This window comes from Mytilus edulis, chromosome 9 (genome assembly GCF_963676685.1).
Source record: "Mytilus edulis chromosome 9, xbMytEdul2.2, whole genome shotgun sequence".
Lineage (NCBI taxonomy): Eukaryota > Metazoa > Mollusca > Bivalvia > Mytilida > Mytilidae > Mytilus > Mytilus edulis.
In genome coordinates this window covers 31,528,312-31,551,254 of record NC_092352.1, presented here as the reverse complement: position 1 = coordinate 31,551,254, position 22,943 = coordinate 31,528,312, and the positions used below count along the sequence as shown (strand labels likewise).

Here is a 22,943-nt window from a genome sequence, read left to right as displayed (position 1 = left end):
CGCAATAAAACTAACATGTAGGGCGCTTTGCACAGAACAGGCGATGTTGCGAGGTATTGATACAAGCATGGATTCAAATCCAGCTGAGGAAAGAATTAAGAATGTCTACCTCAACTTTTACAGATCTATCATTTATACAAGGTATGCTTGTAAACATCTATTGTATATTGAACTATTGATTACAAAATGTATACTACTGTTCAACACAAATATTGTTTCATTTAAACTTATAGTTCTAAGTATCATTGAATTCTTATAAAGGGTTTCTTACAAACTGAAAGTATGGAATTAGGTTTGCCCGTAAGGATGTTAAAAATCATCTGAAAAAAGTACATTTCGCGGAATATCATATTTTATGTTATATCGTTTCATTTTTAAATGAAAGCTGGGGAAACATAGGATTTTATAATACCAATATTGAAAGTTGTTTATTTTTTTCTTTTGTTTTCGCAACATATAAATAATCTTAGTTCTCGGAATTTATAGTGTTCTACTTTTCAAAAATTTAGAATTCTATCAACTGCGGGTTATCTCCAATATCGATTGCATCAATTTTATAAATAATATCAGTGACTTTTTCGGATTGCAAATTCTTGCAGCTTTCATTCGTCTTTGTGATCTTGAACGATTGGGATTTTGAACGATTGGGATTTTGAACAATTGGTTTTTTGAACGATTTAAAATATTTCATTTAAGAATAGTTTTGAAGCTAAACATTTGTATCTAACTGTTTCGGATTTTCATTGAAGGCATCGTTTTCGTAAGTATTCTATGTTTAAGTTATAGATACTTTTTATGATTTTATATTTTCTTTATTTTGAAAATCTCCATTCTTTCCTTTCATTCAAAAAGTCAAGTTAATTATACCATTCCAAAGATGAATTTCTTAAAAAAGATGTCAGACAAAACAACATAAAAATATCACGACAATGTTTTATCTTAAACCAAGTAACCCCTGTTCAAATAAATGAAATAGTAATACTCTTTTTTCCTAACTTATTTTTAAATCAATTCTAAAAAAAGTTTGAGACCAAAGTATGTATTATCCCATAATAATGTGTACTTTGGGTCATTGGTTTATAATATGATGAGTATGATTTTTTTTTCTCCTTGTCAGCATATCAAATAAATCATACAAGATACAAACAAAACTTTTGACTTGTAAAAGTTTAATATTTACCCTACAAGATTTTTTTTCATTTTTTATAAAAACACACTTGCAAAATGGAGGTTAAACAAAATAAAATAGACGTGAAAAATATTCATATTTGACTTTAAAGTATAATCGAATCAGTTGCAATTGCCTTTTTTTACCCTTTCCTGAGCAAAAAAAAAAAAAAAAGCCTAAAGTTAACTATGTATACAATCAGACCACTGCAAACGTATGCATGGGGAAGCCATTTTATTGACATATTAATTATGAGATAGAAGAAATATGAAGTTTAACCACCATTCCTTCCCCCTAAGTCGCTGCATACTTACAAAAATAAAATTGTCAAATAGTTACAAAAGAAGTGGTACTTACATTCGAATAAAATCGAAACTGTTGGCATTTAGGGTCAATAGAAGCTAGAAGGCGACGCTTTCTAGGTTGAAATGACACGAACTGATTCGGTAGTTTTCGTTATTTTGCACACGAATAAACATTAAAAATCCTCGGCGATACATTGGACAGCCCAATAATAGTATAACATTAGCATATGAACTTTTCTAAAACCTGTGCATACACAGTCTTGGCTATAATGTGGTCGTTGTTCGGTTATACTGTCATTTATTTTTACCTTATGTCCCAAAGAAATGCCATTCTGACATGACAGTCAACATTTACTCGCATACAGTGAATCAGCATTTTACCATCTTAACAATTATCCCATGTTATGATTTTTTTTAACTGAAAACAAATAATTGCTGCTGAGTTTTGAAAGTTTTTTTTCACATGTTATATTCCCATACAAACACACATTCGCGTACATAATGGGGATTGTGTGGTGGTTTCCCTGGGATTTTTCTACAAAACGCAAACGTCTCGTCAGGATCCCGTTAGACAATGTGATTATAGTAGATCAAAATACAGCAACCTTCTAAAAGCAACTAATGGTACATTCTGGCCAAATAAATTTATTTCAAATTAACAGATAGATACATAAAATGAATGTAATACTTTTGTCAAGTTGTGCGGAAAAAAAAGTAAAATCACAAAAATACTGAACTCCGAGGAAAATTCAAAAAGGAAAGTCACTAATCCAATGACAAAATCCAAAGCTCAAACACATCAAACGAATGGAGAACAACTGTCATATTCCTGACTTGGTAAAGGCATTTTCTTATGTAGAAAATGATTGATTTAACCTGATTTTATAGCAAGCTAGACCATTTCATATGTATGACAGTCCCAGCAAATTTCATTATATATCTATTGCATACAGCTAGCTTTACATTAGTATGGGTAGAGACAACTTTTGAATAAATTAAGTAGAAACTGTTTAAAAAATAAAGTATGCTAAATAAAATGGACCATATGACCAATTAGGATACCTTCTGTCACATGATTTGTGTCGAGTTTTGAAACATAGAAACAAATCAAGGAAAATAGACAAAAGTTTCTGTAAAAAAACAGCTTTATGTAAAGTTATTTTGAAAATAGTATTTCCTGTTTTGGAATTTAGTAATTTTGAATGCTAAAATGCTATTTTCAAATTTATTTGAATATTTCTGATAAATGTATTTTTAACTTTTAAATTGATACTTTTTATGGTGAAAAAAGACTAAAAATTGAAAGCAAATAGACACCGACAAAAGATTCAACTTGTTTCTTTTAAAAGCAGTTAATTGCATTTCGAAGATATGGTAATATGCTGTCTGAATTTTCAATTTTATTTAATATAAAGTTTGTATAAATTTTCTTTAATTTTTTAACCTATAAAAAAAATTGGTAAAATCATTATATATTTGAAGAAAGTTCAAGGAAAATGTGAGTATCACTATATATTTTCTGCATTTCCCCCCAGCATTTTTTGTTTCAATTTCACATACTTTTAATAACATGAAACCAATAATTTTATTTATATCAATATTTTAAGGTGGCACTGGTTTTCTTGCAAAATGTCATAGCAAAGCTCATGATTACCGATATTTCATTTGTTGATCAGACCGAGGTATAAATATTTTCTACAAATATTATATGTGCATTGCTAAAAAGATTTGGTCGGGCCAATACAAAAAAAAAAGAAATTATTTTTTGGCTAAAAAGTCTTGCTTGGTATGCCCAAAACAAAAAGCTAATTATCTTTGGCTAAAAAGTCTTGGTAGGCCAAAACAAAAGAGTCGTTATTTTTGTTACAGGGAGATGAAGTCTGAATGGATTTTCTCCAGTTGCCTGTATCAGGAATGCCAAAACCTTAAAGTTTCATTGAACAGACTTTATGTAGCTTTTACATTATTTCCACTCAAAACAAAATTAAAACCTTTGAGACATTTGTTTCCAAAACCCCAAAATAAAAAGTGCTGGGGTGTTTTAGTGTATATTATTTTTTTTTTAATTTTCGACTTATACTCTCATTTGTTCTCTAACAACGCACTACAAGAATCTTTATTCTTAATTGTTGTAAAATGTTTTTTACAATTGTTGTTGTGCAAGGAGCGGATGAGTCAAATGTCCGCCAATCCACGAGAGTATACATTTGCATAGAGATGAATATAACAACGTGTAAACCTTTAATTCGTTCTTGATTTATTGTGAAACACATATTGAATATAAAAAAAGTACTCTGAATCAACTAATCTGGAAATCGACGAAAAGACGGAACCTTAATTTTATCCGTGGCAAATATCAAATATTAGGTTTAACAGTTTAATTTACATATTTTTGAGTTATCAGCATAAACAGTTTGAAAAAATGCTTATTTCTAACAATCATTCATTTTTTCTTCAATATTAATTGGCATCTGAATTTAACACAGTATTTAATTGAATTTTTAGCACAGTTGTATGACTGTGTAGCCTGTTAGCAGTGTTGATCATTTTTTTCGTGTCATTTTAATCAGCAGTGTCCAACCAACACGAGTTCATTTGTTTGTTTCCTGTAGCAATGATCACAATTTGGACCTGTTTTCTCAGGTATTTGCCATTTTTACATTCATTTGTTGAAGCGGTCATCCTGTGTGTGGCTGCACTATGCAGGTTTATATCGAGTGTTACATAAGGTCTTGATATACAAAAAAAAAAAATTTGTGCGCACGGTGAGTGGACATTTTACATTAAAAAACGTGATTTATCTTTTGTTTATACCTAAATTTTATCTATTTACACAGTAACGACAGCTTTGTTTTTGGTCGTGGACATGCTAGCAGCTAAATGTGAATGTGTGATGTGACACCAATACTAGACAGAAAGTGTTTGGTGGATTTTGACAGCAGTACAACTTTTCAAACTGATATATGTAAAACTGCATTTTATTGTTACTAAATTCTAAGCAATAAAAATCAAATGACTAGATGATTGCTAGTCTTACATATTCCTAATTATTATGGTTTTAGGGAGAAACGTGGTAAATTGAATACATTAACGCTAAGGTTGAAGCTCAGCTTACTTTTAAATTGCAAATAAAAGGGTTCAGCTTGACTAAAATCAAATGAAGATAAAGAACTAATAATATGACCTATTTTTTAAATTTTAAATTTTGAATATGATTAATGTTTGAATGATGTATTTTTAGTTATGTACTTTCAATCTGTTTATGAAATCTTAATCAGTTATACTTTTTCCAATTTTATGTTATATATATTCCAATTTTATGTTATGCATATTCCAATTTTATGTTGTACATATTCCAATTTTTTTTTTATTAATACATGATTAATCAATTAGTAAGAATAAGAACACACTTAAATGTATTATAAACCCTACCTGCTTGTATAATCAACTTCTGTGGAGCTACAATTATTGTTATACATAGACATTTCCTCGTCAAAGTAAAACACAGAATGTGTTAGCTAAAAGCAAATGAAACATCCTAGTACCAAAAGAAAAGCGGACGATATATTTGATGTTAAGGCATTATAAAGCAAACCTTTTAGTTGCGAAAATTATTAAACTGTAAAAATTAAATTGTAAGCCATCAACTCTTGCTGTTTATTATTCAAATAGTGCTGCTTATAGTTAATTTAAACTGGTATTTCAAATTAATGCACAATTATTGTTGAAAAAGTTTGAATATGCTTTTTTTACATTTTATAAATATGTTTTGCAGATTATTTCATTGATTGTAAAGCAGACATTGGATTTCTTTTTAAATCGCTACATGCTTTTGCTGCGCTCTTTCATAGCTGACTATAGTCTAATAGGAAATATTTTGCATCCAACATCTCCCTTTTTATAATGTTATTTCGACAGTGATAACAATTAATTTTAACAAAAATGACAACATAGTAGTCAACTATATACAATTCAAAATATTAAGGCACATAACTGCAGAAAAGAATGAATAATAAACACATGTGTAAACCTTCAATGTATAATGAGCTATAGAGGACTGTCACGGAATAGAAGTTCCTTCATAATATACATGTAAGTTCCAAAAGGAAAGAATATTCTGGAATATTATTTCCACAGGAATAAATATTACAGTATATGTTCCTAACGGAATAAATGGTATAGAATATTTGTTCCAACAGGAATATGTATTATGACAATGTTTATAATAAAGTTTCCATTGGAACTTCTGTTAGGCGGAACACATATACGTTGACAGGCCGAGCATGACTAAGTGTAAAACAAAAACAAAAAGAAAAAATATATGGCTCCATTTGTGCCAAAAACAATAATTTTAAAATATTTTGTTAGACATGTGTTTAGTAAAAGATTTTAAAATTTAAATGAATCTCTTGGAAATATGAAAAGTGTTATTTTTATAAAACAAGTCATGCGGATAGAGATTATTCAGGCGGAAACAGTTAATTGGCTACATATACTGAAATATACCATGTAAATGACGAACTGACAGCCCCATGACAACAAAACAGGGGAAGAGACATTATCCAAAACACAACATAGAAAAATAATTACTGTACAGCATTATAAACCAAACCAAAATCCGTAGGGGATCTCAGGTGCTTCAAAAGGGTAAGCAGATCCTGCTTCACATTTTTTTCCTGTTACTCGTTTACAAATTGTACTCGTTGATGTCGCATTTAAGTAAATAGTACAGGAGGGTCGTTCCGACAATTTGTACATATTCGTCGTTGTTTGTGAAACACATATTCCTTATTAGTCTACCGACTTGTAAATGAGTTCATAAAATGTTGGCAGGAATAACTTCATATTCATCATTTAAAACCATTGGTTTTATAGCTTCCTCGTTAGCAGCAACCCTCTATCAAGGAAATCACTATATAAGTGCAATCACTTGAATATCGTATTACATGGGAGAAATAATTCATACAAATGTATGCACGCTGCCGGAATGCTTTATTTCACATAGAAATGAAAAGTGGGAAGCTGCAATGATCTATTTTGTCTTAAAGGTATTGTTTTCATTCGACCCTCAATGTCAATTTCAAAATGCAAGTCAATATATAAGGCAAACTTTAATATAACTGTGAAGTTTTCACAAAAAAAAATAATTCAACTTAGTCAGCAAACTTTGAATTATTTAGTGCGAGGACATGAAAGAATGATTACGGAAAGTTGCCGACTTGCATACGTCCAAATGTGTGTACCCATCTACTTTGTGTGTACCCATCTACTTTGGTAGCCTAAGGTACATGTATTGTTTGTTTATTTTGGTTTACTATTTGGATTGCACGAAATGACATTCAACGGTAAACCAAGAAATAAAAACTTTAAATAGATACCGATGTTTTCACATTAAAAAATAATCATTATATATGTGTATGAACTGTGAAGGACGATTACTGCACATTATGTCGTAATTTATTTATTGATTGGAAAACTCGAAACCACAAAGTCAAATATAAAATTTTATTCATTGAGATATACAAAGACTTACCTGTTACAAATATATTTCCGAAAATGGTATTTAACATATTAAAATCAATACATGTAAGTCATGATTTTCTGTAAAATGATTATTGCGCAATCTACAAAAACCCAAACAGTATCGGTACATTTTAGCTATTTATAGTTTTTTATTTCTTGTTAAATCTTATAGTACATGCATGTAGTATCATTACATGAAACTTGATATGTGGTTATAATGTTTAGTGGAAAAGGTGTCACTGAACTAGTAATCAGTATCGGAAAGCCCTACATAAAAATAAACATTGCCTCAGTACAAAAACAAATGTATCAAACCCCCTTACTTTTTTGTACTCATGAGAAAAGAGGGGAAATATTGCTTTTAACCTGCCTCAGAGGGGAAATATTGCTTTTAACCTGCCTCAGAGGGGAAATATTGCTTTTAACCTGCCTCAATATATGTTTATGAATGCATGTTGTCCTAATTGGCGAAGAACTTGAAAAAGTAAGATCTAAATAAAAAATTATATGAAATATCGGGTTTTCTAAGTATTAAAAAAAGAAAATATGTGATATACATGTACCTATATGATACCTAATACGGTTCCGCATGTTTTTTTCCCTCATTATTGAAGGCCGTATGGTTGTCTATAATTGTTTACATTCACTTCATTTGAACGTTGGTGGATAGTTGTCTCACTACTGGCAATCATTCACATCTCATTTTTTTTTTTATATTAGACAAATTTCTAATAACAGTGATAGAAATCGCCAGTCGCCTAGAATTATTGAATAAATTAAAAACTACCATCGACACCAATTGTACTTAAAAACACAAACAAGCTTAACCAGATCTCAGTTCCTAATCTCTTTCTACAGATTAAGATAAAATACATAGAGAAGAACGTCAGTACGTACCATGCATTAAAACAAATGGTAAAAAAATCATGCCTTTTTAAAGTGCTTGTAATCCCTGAAAAGTACGAATATAAGAATCGCAATAGGTTACACCTCTTGGTGCAAAGATTACATAAATGTATTTTGCAATAGCGTGAAAGAGAAAAAAAACGTCTAATTTATGTTACTAAGAGTTGATTGTGTTAACATATGCCACAAAACAAAAATAAAGAATGGAGATGTTAACATTTTACACACTTTCTTGTTTATGCATTAGAAGGTATGTTATTATATCAGTTTGTAGTTTGTCTACCATATAAAATGATAACAAAGACTACAAAAACGCATTTCCTGGGTAGCTAACAGTGCACGACGTATAATATGTTGACACTCCAATAAAAATAATATCCGAGTCAAGTTTCACAAATGTTCGTACTAGTATGATAAAGTTAAATTTGAATGAAAAGAAGTTGTGGTTTATACCAAAACCTCCCATAAAATCTGTTATTATATTTCAAATGTATTTTATCTCTGAATAATTTTCTTTTTATTTACTCCCATTCTCATTCACATTAATGCCAAGACCTAATTTTCAGGATTTAAACTTAACGACATCATTTAGGTAATAGACTTACTGCCGTTATATTTAGGCGTTACAAATGTAGCACAGTGCCTAGGAATTAAGCTTATTGCCGCTAACATATATATATATATATATATATATATATATATATATATATATATATATATATATACTACAAAAAGACACCCGCGAAATCGCGGGCATTTAGAGATTGGTGGATGTATGCAAACTGTTGTAGGATGATTTTTTTAAAAGATGTTATGTCTGGAGAACTTCAGAAAAAGTATCAAAAGTCATAGGTATACTTGGAGGCAGGACAATTATTTTAAACCCTCTCTCTTTTTTCCCAAAGTCTGTTATTTTATGGTATTCGTGTTTCTGTATACTATGAACATACGTATATTATAAATAAAGTGTATTTGCTATTTACTATCAATTCCAAGTTTCTTCTCTACGTCGATGACTGCTATATTATATAGGGAGTCTATATATATTAAAGGAGCATAATCATAGTATACATGTAGAATAACGCGAAAATAATTGTCCTGTCTCCGAGTAATTATGAAAATTATGTTTAAAAGTTTAAACCGAAAGTCTTGTCTATGACTTAAAAAGTCGGCCTGATGACGGAAACAATACACGGACGCCATTTTTTCTTTTTTCTCCCAAAATAACCCAAACTGAATAATCATAAGAATGGATGACAAATGCGACTATGCATGGTACCTATAGGACACAGAGGCATAATGATTCATTTATTGTGGAAAGAAGAGAAGCGACACACAAAATGAGGTCTTCTCGTTTAATAGTATAAATAAGTTCTCATTTTAGAAAAGGATGAAAGAATGTTAATTTTACAAGCGAGTTTACTCATGTAAATGCACAGTATTGTTATGTAGATTGGTTCAAAGCTTTTGTCCGATTGACGTATTTTCAATTTTTTCGTTAGCCTAAGATAGAGAGACATAAGAAACCAAACTTCGAAATTTAACAGACGACGCCATAGAAGAAAAAGAAAAGAGAAAGACGAACAGAAAAATATATAAAGAAAGTACACATTGAATATGTTTTGAGCACTCAACCCTCCTCGTAACTTGTGATATGTGCAGTGTCCGGGGGCGTTAAATAAAACATAAGAATCAGCTACAAATCAACAAATCAACTCATGATCTGTACGAAACACAAAAAAATAAACAACTAAGTAAACATAAAAGCAATAGACACAAAGCACCGATATAACAGCGCACACATTTACCGATAGCCTCAAAGCTTATTACAACCAATTTATAAATCATGTTCTATTAAAGCTTAAAGTAGCAAACAGTACACACTCATTGGATTTAGAGCAACGCGTCATAAAAAGTCGCACGACCTTGTGAATGTCAAAATATAGTAAACAGTTCGAGAAGATCGATAGGGCCTTGTGTATCAATAAATACACATACATTGTATATACCAATATCAATTTTATCTTCATGCCTAATCTATCATGTCCTGTGTTACAACTCTAGATTCTACTGGCGATGAAAGGTAACACTAGGCCACCGAAAGTGATTTGTTTTAGTTCAGTCTAGATGACCGAGTGGTCTAGAGGGCTGGGCACAGTGCATGCTGATCTATCTCGATATCCCGATAGCATGAGTTTGAATACTGAAGTTGAAAAATAATGAACAAATTATGATTAGAACAAAAAAAAAAAAAAAAAAAAAAAGGTACAAATTATGACTTTGTACAAATTATAATTTGATTAATAATATAAATCATCGTTACTATGTAAATCTGCAAATTTGCGGAAGCAATTTTTTGTTCTTACAGATTACAATTTGTACAAAATTTTTCAAAAATTCACTTATAACTTGTACAATTATCTATAGAATGGTTTTGTTATAAAAAAGAGCTTTGATACACATCAACAAAAAAGTATTCAATAACCACATAAAAACATTACAAAGGCCATCCAAATTATGTTGGGAAACAATTCCACTCAAACCTTAAACTTGCAATGAGGTACCTCTGTGCTGAAGGTCTCACTGTGATTGTGAAATGAAGAACAGCAATACAAGCGCTGTTCCTTTGCTTTAAGTGCTATTGTGCATGTATTGATGTTCTGTTATGGATAGCTTACCCCATATCCTTTGTTTTACGAGTAATAAACCTTATTTACAAAATACAAAAATACCCAGATGAAGACAGGAAATGTAATTGATAAATACATGCCAGTTAATTCTGATAGTTCAAAAAGAAATTAGGCTCAGTACCAATTCTGATAGAATTATAAAAATGGCCTAAATGACGATTCTGATATGAATATAGAAATTAGCCTCTGTGACAATTCCGATAGTATGATAAAAATTGGCCCCAGTGACAATTAGGATGTCATGTTGACACTGATGTTGAAACACCAATCATTCCTTGCGTTTTCTTGCCAACAGATTCAAGCTGAATATCTAACCATGAACATGAAACAGAAATTACCAGAATTTTTTATGTAGGGGATAATGTTAATATGTTAATGTTTATACAAATTCCTCAGTATGATCGTGTCCCAACTGATCCTCGAAATATCTTTTGTGCAATTATAGAATCTGGAGAAAATGGCTACCTGTAGGAATTTCAAATGGATATTTGTCAAAGAAATGAAATTGAAGCTGTTACGTAAGACATGTCTTTATACGCAGCAATGCTTTGCTAGCTTCAACTTTCGATACGTGAAGCAGTTAAATGCTTTCAAAAACTGGTGGTCAGTCTTTTCTTATATGCAAATCCAAAGGGGAGAAACACTTCTAATTGTATATTTAAAAAGCAAGAGATGATGTTCAATTCCCCATGCCATGATTTACTCACAAGGTAAAAAAAGGCGTTAAGGAGAAATTTGAATGATATTTTGTATATTTTGTAAATAATATAAATATAAATCGGCCTTGAACGTATTGTACCAACATCATTACTTCAGCGCGACTGTAAAATACAAAAAAAATCATTCAACCTTCTCCTTTAACGCCTTTTTAACCTTGTTTCCATTTTGCCAATTATTAGCAAAGCTATATTGAAAAGACAGAAATTGCAAACAACACAACGATCATCTAAACATGATACATAAATAAATCTCGTGATCAAAATGTCGATACAGCTATTTCGAGTTCTTTTAAAATGTTGGTTAGTTTTATCTTTAATAATTCATTGAAAACACAGATGCATAAAGAAAAAATCGCGGACTACAATATTGGTAAACCAGTAATTTGATATCTGTATTCAAATCATTTGAATGTTATTGAATAATTTGCATTGATGACTGACAACTTAATTGATGGAAAGTTTAGTTTGGGCATAGGGTGTAGGGGAATTAAACATAAGAATATTGGTGCTTTCGAAAAAGAGATATTTATTTGGAAAAATATAAATGTATCATGTGTTTAGTCAAGATAAAAACAATCATGAAAAAAAAATATCATACAAATATCATATTATGTGGTTCATAAGAGATTCTCGTTTTTTTTTATATATAGATTAGACAGTTGGTTTTCCCGTTTGAAAGGTTTTACACTAGTAATTTTTTGGGACCATTTATAGCTTGCTGTTCGGTGTGAGCCAAGGCACCGTGTTGAAGACCGTACATTGATCTATAATGGTTTACTTTTACAAATTGTCATTTGGATGGGGAGTTGTCTCATTGGTACTCATACCACATCTTCTTATATCTGTAAGCATATTTTTCCAGGCGAGGGATTCAGGCTCAAAAGAGTGTATTATAAGTATACGCAGTCTAAAGATGTTAAGTCTACTTTTAGTTTATGTAGTTAAGTGTCCATCTAAAGGTGATATGCGTCCCTATGATGACTAGATGTGGTATACACTCACTGAATTATTTGCTGAATAATGTGACTGAATTCGTAATATCATTGTTTAAAAAACATCCACAAACTGCACCAACGTGAGTCAATGGCAGCTGACTGACAATATATTGACTCACTCCTCAAATTATCTGTTTGCTGAGTAGACGGAAAATTTTGACCCAATTTCTAGTATGACAAATATTTATACCCGTAAAAAAATTGAGGGGCTTAACCACATTTACGTGAAAATCTTTTTACTTTTTACGTATACGTAATGAGATAGGAATAATCTAAATACTTGTACAATTTATTTTCCATGTGAAAAGTAAATCAACAAGAATGCAGAACTCCATGGAAGTCTACGGGGAAAGTGACTTCTAAGAAAATGTTCCATTTAGCAGAAAAATGAATAGAAAACAATTCTACAGGCTGTTAATCTGACTTGTAGAGTACTTTGTATGTTCACAACTCCCCATTGTCAATTAACAGGTGCGTTTAAAATCCTCAAAAGATTAGGTTACGAAATACCATCATTTGTTGATATTGGATGATATTATTTTTCTCTCTCCTGTGTTTACGCACTAGAGATAACCTTACTAGGTAAACGATGTTTCCTGTCGACTATCAATGACAAGCACTTATGTTATCATCGATTTTTGTGTATGTAATCTGTGTTGAACAATCTAAATACAAGTACTTGATTTTATCTTAAAGTTTCTTCCGTGTTACTCAAAGAATAAAGTATCAATTTGAGAAAGAAAACAAAACGTTGTATTGATGAAGATCGGGCTACTGATGTATGAGTTTTGAAATTGAGCAAATTCATGTAATGGTCAAAGTAATTAACCGTGATGAAATTGCTAACTCAATGAATCTTTGAATGTGTTCACTATTGATTGTTTATTTCATCGCCATATAATACACATGTGGTACGGTTGCCAATGAGACAACTCTCAACCAGTGATCAAATGATATATAGACGTTAACAACTGCAGGTCACTGTAAGGGCTTCAACTATAAGCAAAACCAATACTGCATAGTGAATAAAAAAGCCCCCGAATTGACAAATGTAAAACAGTTCAAATGTGATAACTTACGGCCTAATTTTTACACAAAACAATAATTGAAAACAAACAAGAGAAACAGCAACACGCGACATCCGTTCTTGACTTCTTGACAGGCACGTAATGAATATGTCATGGTCAACTATGTTTGCTGGCTGGATTAAGCATGTCAAATGTCCATTGATTCGTTGAAATACTATTTATTTTAGGCTTCTACAAATTTAAATGAAAAAAGTCATTTATTAATTTCCAAGGTTGGCAAGCATTTAAAAGAGTTATATAAATCTTTTTATGCGTTTTCTTTTAAGGAAATATTGACTATATACCACAAGAAAGGTCTAACATTGTATCTTTCTTTTGAAATAATACAATTGCTACATTGGTCCTATCATTTTCAGTGTTTTAACGTCTTTGTATACAAACAATCAATTGTTGACAACCGAAAAAAATAAAATATTAAGTCAGTGATCCAAATTCTTTTGTCAAATTCAAGTCTTATTGTTAAAAAAGGTAAACAAAAGTGATAAAAGTACAAAGTATGATTTTAAGGTTAACACTAATACATGCTGTTTTGGCATTTTCTGTCAATTAATATAGGACTGGTTCAATAAAGTCATGGGTATTATATATGTACTGACTTGATCACCGCATACAACATATGACACATACTTTTGTAAAAAATAGCCTAATATATGTTTGATTTATAATTACAAGTACATTAGCGACGTAGTGTGAAGCAGTCCAGAATACGATATTAAAAAAAACTTATGTAATTTTATGAAGTGCATAATTAAATAATATCATTTGTCGTCTATCTGCCTACATGTACGTCACTCTTTATCTTGCCCGAAAACACTGATACGGATTTATCACGTGACTATGTTTAAGAAGACGATGATAAGTTTCCTGCTAAAACAAATAAAGCAACTGACTATAAAGAAAATCATTCAAATTCAACTCGATTTAAGAAATATTAGATGATGCATTTTTATAAAATATTATTTGTTGCAATTATTCTACAGTATCAAAATGAGGTTGTGGCCACGTCATAATAAAAACAAGTCAACATGACATTGTTTATTTTAATGTGAACCTTTAAAGATATTAAATGACAAATTAGAGTGTTTATTGAACATAGAATATAATAATTAAAATAATAATGCAAGCGTTGCATGATTTCATACGGAACCTATTCATTCTCGTTTCAATATAGTGTTTATCAAAATAACAGTCAAAGGAATTTTTAAATTATTTTCCATCTGCTTGATGTTTTTACGATGTCTAAAAACCTATTGCTTTAAAGTATAACTTGTTGATTACATAACTTTAAGTGTTTAATGCCTCTTTCTGTACTATTGGTAACATGTTATTTCTACAGGAAGCCGGAGTGTCCGGATATAACCACCGAACCTTGACAAGAAAACTGACAATCCTAGTCAACAATATATACAACAACTATTTATAGGTCACTATACAGCCTCCAACACAATGAACAAAACCTATACCGCATATATTTAGCTATAAAAGGTCCAGAATGTAAAACAATTCAAACGACAAACTAAAGTCCCGATTAATGTTTACACAATAATATAAACATGGCAACAAAAGACAATCCCTGAATTACTGACTTCTGACTTGACACAGACACAGACCGTGATAGGATTGCGGGTTTAAACGTGCTTGCAAGAGCAAAACCCAACATCCCTCACCTGGGACAGAGGTATAACAGTACGACAAAAGAACAAACTATAAACATCAGTTGAAAAGGTCCATTGTACCTATAAGTCACCTATTTGACATAATAACTTCACGGACTATATATGGTAAATATATATATATTATATATATGTTATATTTTCAGCTTAAACAATTGTACTTTAAAGAATATTTAGTACAAACATTGCATTGGTAGGGGTATAAAATGAGTGTAATGTCCCACTTCCCTGTTGTGACAAAATTGGCAAGAGTGTGTTATTGTCTTTCAATGTAGATCGTCCAAGTAAACATTTTATATTTCAAAATAAAGAAAATATTAGATTTCAAAAAACATGTATTTCTCTGTTTGTATGACTTATAAATGTTACTAATTCGTGTCTTACGAATAATTGAATCTATTATGTAGATAATAGACATATGTTGATTTTGATTGCTGATCAGTTTATTAAGTTACATTGTGTGACCTTGACATGTTCGACTTCCATATTTTATTTTACATTTTGTGACCTCTATTTTTTTTTAGCTTGGTCTATATGCAATTCCCACATAACAACCGACTAGATACATTTTACTACTACTAGGGGGTGTTTAACAACCTTGACTCACCATGAGGGTCTTCTCACACGGTCGGTAATTTTATACGTAGACATATCCAAAATTTGACATATGTTCTAGACATACGTCTCTTGTTTAATATCTCGTTACTACGAGATGACTTTTGATATTTTGGGTCGTTGGATTGTCATAAAACTTAAGTACGAACTATTCACCTCACCTTTTTATATTTATATTTATTTATTCGGAACTATTTATGTATTATATATATGACTTATTTCGAGCTCAATTTTGATCTGCTTCTTCCATAACAACCTTAAGCTTAATAGATCATTTCTTTTTAGTTCTTTAAGCTGCTTCATTTAACACGTACATTGTATATATAAAACGTTTCTATTTATTCCTTCTTCACATAAAATGTCAAAACTAATGAAATTGCTGATTTACTATTCTTTGTTTGTCCACACTTGTACATAAATTGATTTATAAAGGAAATGAGGGCCACACATTATAAAAGGGACAAAACCTTAAGGTCATACATATAGATGCCAACATACAGTCATAAAAACGTTGATGTGTGTACGTTCTCTAAATTGAACCAACTCAAGAAATATGTTAAAGAATAAGAGAAAACCCCAAATGACTACATGAGATCATCCCTCTACACCAAATCCTCAAAATTACAAAAAAATAACCCAACAACATAAAGATGTAATGAAATGCAAACACTTAAATTCAACAATTGAATGTATTTTGGGGCCCTTTATAGCTTGTCGTTCGGTGTGAGCCAAGGCTCCATGTTGAAGGCTGTACTTTGACATATTACTATTATAATTGCTTACTTTTTACACAATGCGACTTGCATGGAGAGTTATCTCATTGTCAATCATACATGTACATGTACCACGTCTTCTTACATTTTTGTCTTATTTGTATTTAAACATATAAACGTTAATCTAAGGTAGTTTTGTGTTTGTCTTTCTTATTTTAACATCGCTATATTGAAATGAAGTTCTTTGTGTTGAATATGTATTTTGGAAAAAAATGTACATGATTTACACAAACAATCCTTGAAAATATCATCTAAATTAAAGTATAATTGATTTTTAATAAATTTTACATACTTGAGCAAATTTCAAAGAAAGGTTTAAATGATCGATAGAAAATATCTAAGCTGTGTCGATTAATTGGCGTTTCTGTAATGAGGAATCTATAGGGTATCATTTATATGTTTACATAGTTCCAATTCTACTTTAATCGTCCATGGTTATTGGTGAAAAAATAATATTATTTTCTTCGTTATGAAGAAGTAGATATATTCTAAAATATACTACCAACAAGATCATCTTTATTCAATTTAACTTAGTCGCCTATAATACACTATAGTAGCATTTATCGGTCAATATTAAATGGAATGGCAAAAGTATCTATATAGATATAAGAAGATGTGGTATGAGTGCTAATGAGACATCTGTCCATCAAAATCACAATTTATAAAAGTAAACCTTTATAGGTCAAAGTTCGATATTCAACACGGAGCCTTGTTTCTAACCAATCACCAAGCTATAAAGGGCTCCAAAATCACAAGTGTAATACCATTCAAACGGGAAAACTAATGGCCAAATTTATATGAAAAAAGAGAAACGAGAAACACTTATGAACCACATCAACAAACGACAACTACTGAACATAAGATTCCTGTCTAAGGACAGATGCAAATTACTTTCAATTAAGCCTCATTCCCATCTCAAAACAAATGAGAGTTAAAAAAATTAAGCAAACAGGTAAAGAAAGAATGATAGTGAAGGAAGTTAACTTTACACAGAATTTGTTTATTTTTTCCAATGAATTGACGTTGTAATCCGACTTTGTTACACCTGTTATCTAACCATTAGCAAATGAAGTACGCTTTATCAATTTACTAGGTACATCCCGTAGATATGTGTCCTTTGTCTAGTGCAGTCTTATGTATGCTAGCTATTTAGTAATGCATATTGATTATTTTTTAATGTTATACAATGCATAATACAATTTTGCTTTGAATATCATGTATGACACTTAATGATATAAAAGTTTGATTATAGATTCAAGGTAATAAGCTAAACATGGTATATTCAGATGCGGATTTAGGGGGGGGGGGGGCAGGGGACCGGGTCCCCCTTTTCTGGAAAAAATTTGGTTGCTTATATAGGGAATCACTGAAGCATGACCGGAGCGAGCCCCCTCTTAGGCAGTCAACGGGCCCCCACTTATAAGAATTTCTGGATCCGCCACTGATATTATGTATACATGTACCCATTACATATCTTGTTTGAGGTGCCATTTTAATTCTTCTTCTCCTGTCTATACTTGTTTTACTGGAATGTTACTTTCACAAGACAGTTTTTACAGAATGCTCATTTGTATTTAAAAGTATGTCCAATTATTTTCCGTCTTTTTATTGAAAAAATGTAATCAGAGACGAGTATTTTTAACAATAAACATTTCTTATATTTAAAGTATGTTAACTACTTGGGAGGTAAATTTATATGTTTTAAATAGGTTCAGATTTGTATAACCGTCGTGGAATCAATACAAGATGGCGCGTCAGAGTACTTGACAAGAATAATCAGGCTAAAACTGCCCGCTGTGCTGGACTCTCACTCCGCATCCTTGATCGACGTTTAACAATGATAGTGATTGAAATACAGGGAATCAAAGACGATGATAAATATACCTTTGGAAATTTTTTAAAGTGTAATTTGATGTTTTGTCAGATGCATTTAAATTCTACATGCATGCATTTTTGCAAAACCATGAAACTCAGAGTATATATATAATGAACTAGCTTAAAGGAGCTGCGATGACAAAATAGGAACTGGACAGGACACAACCTTTCTCTTATATAAAGGTTCAATAGGGCACAATTCTAGCAAAATTCAATGGTCTACCCAACGCTTATTCCGTTACATTTGCATATCGGGATCTAATGGGGTATCAATTTTTATTTGGTTAAGATATTAAGGAGTTGTTGCGATGCAAAAGAAGGTACTGGACAGGGCCAAAAATATTCACCAATGAAAAATGCATGTCTATTGTAAAAAAAAATGGGGAATCCTAACAACATATACACAAGATCTGGTAAAACACGGATAACTAGATCATACATTAAACGGTATAAAAACAAATCATTTACATAACGATGTCTGTAAATCATGATTAACAATTCTTCAAAGTAAGAAGTAAATCAGTAAATCAAACAACTGGATAAAGATGATGGTACCTGACGGACAGACGGATAAGTGAATAGAGGGGCTGATCCCTCCAAAACTTAATTTTCTGGGTGGGGGTGGGATGTTTATTCAGTTTTCAGTAAGGTAGATTATATTGTGAATGTAAACAATGACAAGTTTCAAATAATAACAATAGCTATAGATACAAACATTGATGAATAATCATGGTATTAAGTATCATATAAATATTGGAATAGAAATTGTAAAATGATGACTGGGAAACTTAAAAATCATAATGATCCAATTATGCAATTAATCATATATGCTCTATAGCATTAGTAATTCTATATGTCCAATTATGTGTCAACTCAGTGCAAATAGTCTGCATCAACATTTCCCCGTGTTATGGCGGGCTAACAACACATATTTCGGCGGATCCAAGGGGTTACTAACCCAGGATAGAGAGTGGTGCCAGCTATATGTCCCTTATAATCCAATGCATTGATCGTCCAAAAAAGAGGGTTGCAACCCCCTGAACCCGTCCTCTGGGTCCGCCATTGCCGCAGTCAACCGGTTGACTATTCTGCCACATTTCGGAGTATATATACTTCTGATGAGTGAACAATTTAGCCTAACCTGGTTAGATCTCCCTTTGCATTATTCCAAGCAGAGACCATGTTTATTTATACAAAACATCTACATATACTTTTATTACTTAAATCTATAATCTTTAATGTCAATTAAATAAAAATGTCAATTTGTTTACCGTCCATTCAGTGACGGGCTACGACTTCCGATATATGTATAAGAGGTTTAAAATATTTATACTGTAAAGTCATGAAAGTGTATCATGATATTTAACTAGATAAGATCAATAACAGACACTTCACATTTAACACATGTGCAGTAAAGTAAATATTCTGTACATACTAAAAAAAACAGTTTCTAGCACTAGTCTAACAATGGTATTTCATTAATTATATAAAAAGGGATATATGTGTTGATCATTGCATGTATTTTGACCTAAATGTAAACAAATAAAAATTAAAATTATATCACACTAAAGCGCTGATAACTTAATATCAGTGACTGTCAAAAGATTACCAGGGCCGAAAGTTACGTGTATTTTGCATAATTTATGTTCATTTAAATACAGATGATTTGGAAGTCAAGACAACACTTATTCGTTAAATTTTACTTTTTTCTTGGCTTTAAACCAGTAACACAGCTATGGAAAAGCTGTCATCCCGAGTGTGAATTGACAAACGAAAAAACACAAAATCATTTTTCAGCAATGCTTATAATTATATTAACAGATGCGACATATATCAAATAGATATTCAAACTTATTAGTCACTGTTATATTATTATTAAAATAAACAAATTAGATTATATTACAAGTAATAATAACAAGTGAGATTTAAATATTTTGCTTACCTTGCTTGCTGACTGCTAATTTGTCCACAACAATTTATAAAATGTTTGGGATTCCCCAAGTTTTATATATGCAACAGTTCTGATATATTTTAGGGAATCCTCGGATCATATGAGATTACTCTGATTAAAACTAAATTTCCTTCCATCTGCCACCTACACTTTATTATTAAACTTTGAATTTCCGAAAACTCGTGCTTCCAGATCTCAATCCCGGAAGAAAATTAATACTATCAAATTGAATATCGGTCACACTTTAAAAATATGATTTGCGTGTGAATAATTAGTAAATATGACTTAAAGAGAATAGATCTCTGATAGATCGACTCGGGAAGGTACATATGGAATTAAATTTCAATGATTATAGTAATTATTGGACTTCAAAAAGTAAGTTAAAAACAGAAGCATGAAATTCTTCAGTGGATCAAAGCTATTTTTATCATGTTTTAAAGGTCAGGAAACATGTTTATTTATAAACGTACGTTACCTGGAAATCCAGATATAACAAAAACCCAGCTGGGCTTCGATCGTTTCTTTTTTCGAATAGAACTTAAATACTTCTCCAACTAAGACCAGATATTGAGTTGGAAAATTGTCCATTAATTTAATTTGACTTAAACATCCGATACTAAGAACGAAGAAGATAATTAAAACCGAAAGTATACTGTACTATCATCATCCTAACCTTGTGAAAACCATGTATCAAATATATTGGGAAACCACAGGCACGTTGTTGACGTCACGGTCACAAGACTACATTATGTCTATGGGCTGATAACAAAAAAAACGTCAGCCAATTAGAAGACGCGTTACATCCAAAATTAAATTATTGTAGCATACTACAAATTTAAAATTTTGTAATACAAAATTATCTTTCAGTGAACAAAAGTTACTTTTGTCATGACAAAATTCATTTTTGTGACACAGACTTTACTTTTGTTACCTAATTTGAAAATTGGGCGACAAAAGTCAATTTTGTATGCAAATTAGTTTAGTTTGGATTCTGTGAACTAATTTGCATACAAAGTCAACTTTTGTGAGACAAAATTGACTCTTGTGAGACAAAATTGACTTTTGTGAGACAAAATTGACTTGAGAGACAAAATTGACATTTGTGAGACAAAATTGACTTTTATGAGACAAAATTGACTTTTATGAGACAAAATTGACTTTTGTGAGTGTTTCGACACATTGACTTTTGTGAGACAAAATTGATTTTTGTGAGACAAAATTGATTTTTGTGAGACAAAATTGACTTTTTGTGAGACAAAATTGACTTTTTGTGAGACAAAATTGAATTTTGTCTCACACAATTGACTTTTGAGTTTTAATTTCCATATCAGGTCACAAAAGTCAATTTTGTATGCAAATAAGTTTTATATTTGCATACCCTTTTGACAAAATTGACTTTTGTCATGACAAAAATGAATTTTTGAATTTTGTCTCATTTTGTCATCACAAAATTGAAGTTCTCATAAAACAAGTCTGTATCACATAGTTTTGTAAGACAATAATGATTTTGTTATGACAGAAATGATTTTTGTACAAAACCTCAAGAGTCCCATTCGGCGCCCCGTAAAAGTCATTAAAATGATAATAATAACATAGTTCTAGGTTCATACATTTAATTTCATAATGATATATAATACACAATTGATTAATATACAATTGTATTGTTATGATAATGTTTGCACAATTTATGAAAAATGTGTAACGTTTTGTTTTAAAGATGTACAAGTGTATTATTACTCATCTTTATCTCTTGTGATAAACTGTTCCATATATATTTGAGACCCAGAATATGTAATTTGTTTCTTCAAAACATTCGTTTTTGGTTTTGGAAGTCTTATAGTATTTCATCAGCTGAAAGTAAATTATAATTTTGATCATAAGTAAAATTTAATTTTCTAGTAATCCTTTTTCAATCTTTACCAAAAAAAAATTAACATAAAAACAAAGAGTCTTAAAAATACAGAGTGCGTGAAATATTGAAAATAGGCAAATCAATATATAAATTATTTTTTTGCGTGTACGGATCTAAATTTCCGTATTATATATAAATCGAACATTCCGGAAAAATATTCGTGTGTCCCACACAAAACAAAAGTGCAAAGTTAAATTTTTTACATGCATGTAGATATGCCAAGTTTATATGTACCCACTGCCCTGTTTTAATTAAGTTGGTCTATGACCTTTATGAATTTGAGTATAGTGCTACTATGTTTAAATCTATAGTACATTTGAGTTTGTTTTTTAATACATACCTGTATTACTAACCTAACTATTTAAAAACTGCACACGAAAGACAATGTCATAATACATCGCAGATTTCGAATACCAATGCCTGTAATTGCCGGGCACTAGAATACTATAGTATCAAAATAAATTTAACATGCACAAATTTCATATATATTGGCATTTAAATTAAAGTAACAAACTTTTAAGTACATAAACATAATAGTTTTATAATCTTAATCATTTAATTAATATCTATATGCATGTTTCTTTTCTTATAATTGCATAATTGTGTTGTATAATTTTACCATTCATGTTTCATATTTATTATGTACAAACATATTGTTTTAGTTGATTATCGTCTCTTATAAATCTGTACAGATTGGCTTATATATACAAAATGCACGGTGGGTATGGTTGTCCTGCGAGAGAACGTACT

At 30.8% G+C, this 22,943-nt stretch overlaps 3 protein-coding genes and 1 long non-coding RNA gene across 4 annotated transcripts in view; 1 reads left to right on the top strand and 3 right to left on the bottom strand.

The window, feature by feature from the left end:
- LOC139488102 (uncharacterized) overlaps positions 1–1,999 on the bottom strand; it is an 83,323-nt gene extending 81,324 nt beyond the window's left edge. The window contains exon 1 of the mRNA XM_071273487.1: positions 1,526–1,999. The gene's annotated coding sequence lies outside the window, so the exon portion shown is untranslated. The remainder of the gene's footprint in view (positions 1–1,525) is intronic.
- LOC139488106 (uncharacterized) overlaps positions 1–7,146 on the bottom strand; it is a 39,046-nt gene extending 31,900 nt beyond the window's left edge. The window contains exon 1 of the mRNA XM_071273496.1: positions 7,007–7,146. The gene's annotated coding sequence lies outside the window, so the exon portion shown is untranslated. The remainder of the gene's footprint in view (positions 1–7,006) is intronic.
- Positions 1–20,667, bottom strand: part of LOC139488104 (uncharacterized) — a 185,271-nt gene extending 164,604 nt beyond the window's left edge. The window contains exon 1 of the mRNA XM_071273494.1: positions 20,273–20,667. The gene's annotated coding sequence lies outside the window, so the exon portion shown is untranslated. The remainder of the gene's footprint in view (positions 1–20,272) is intronic.
- LOC139488108 (uncharacterized) lies at positions 218–4,492 on the top strand. Its single transcript, XR_011655928.1, has 2 exons — positions 218–760; positions 4,311–4,492. It is a non-coding gene; the product is annotated as an uncharacterized lncRNA (long non-coding RNA).
- Positions 20,668–22,943: the final 2,276 nt, after the last annotated feature.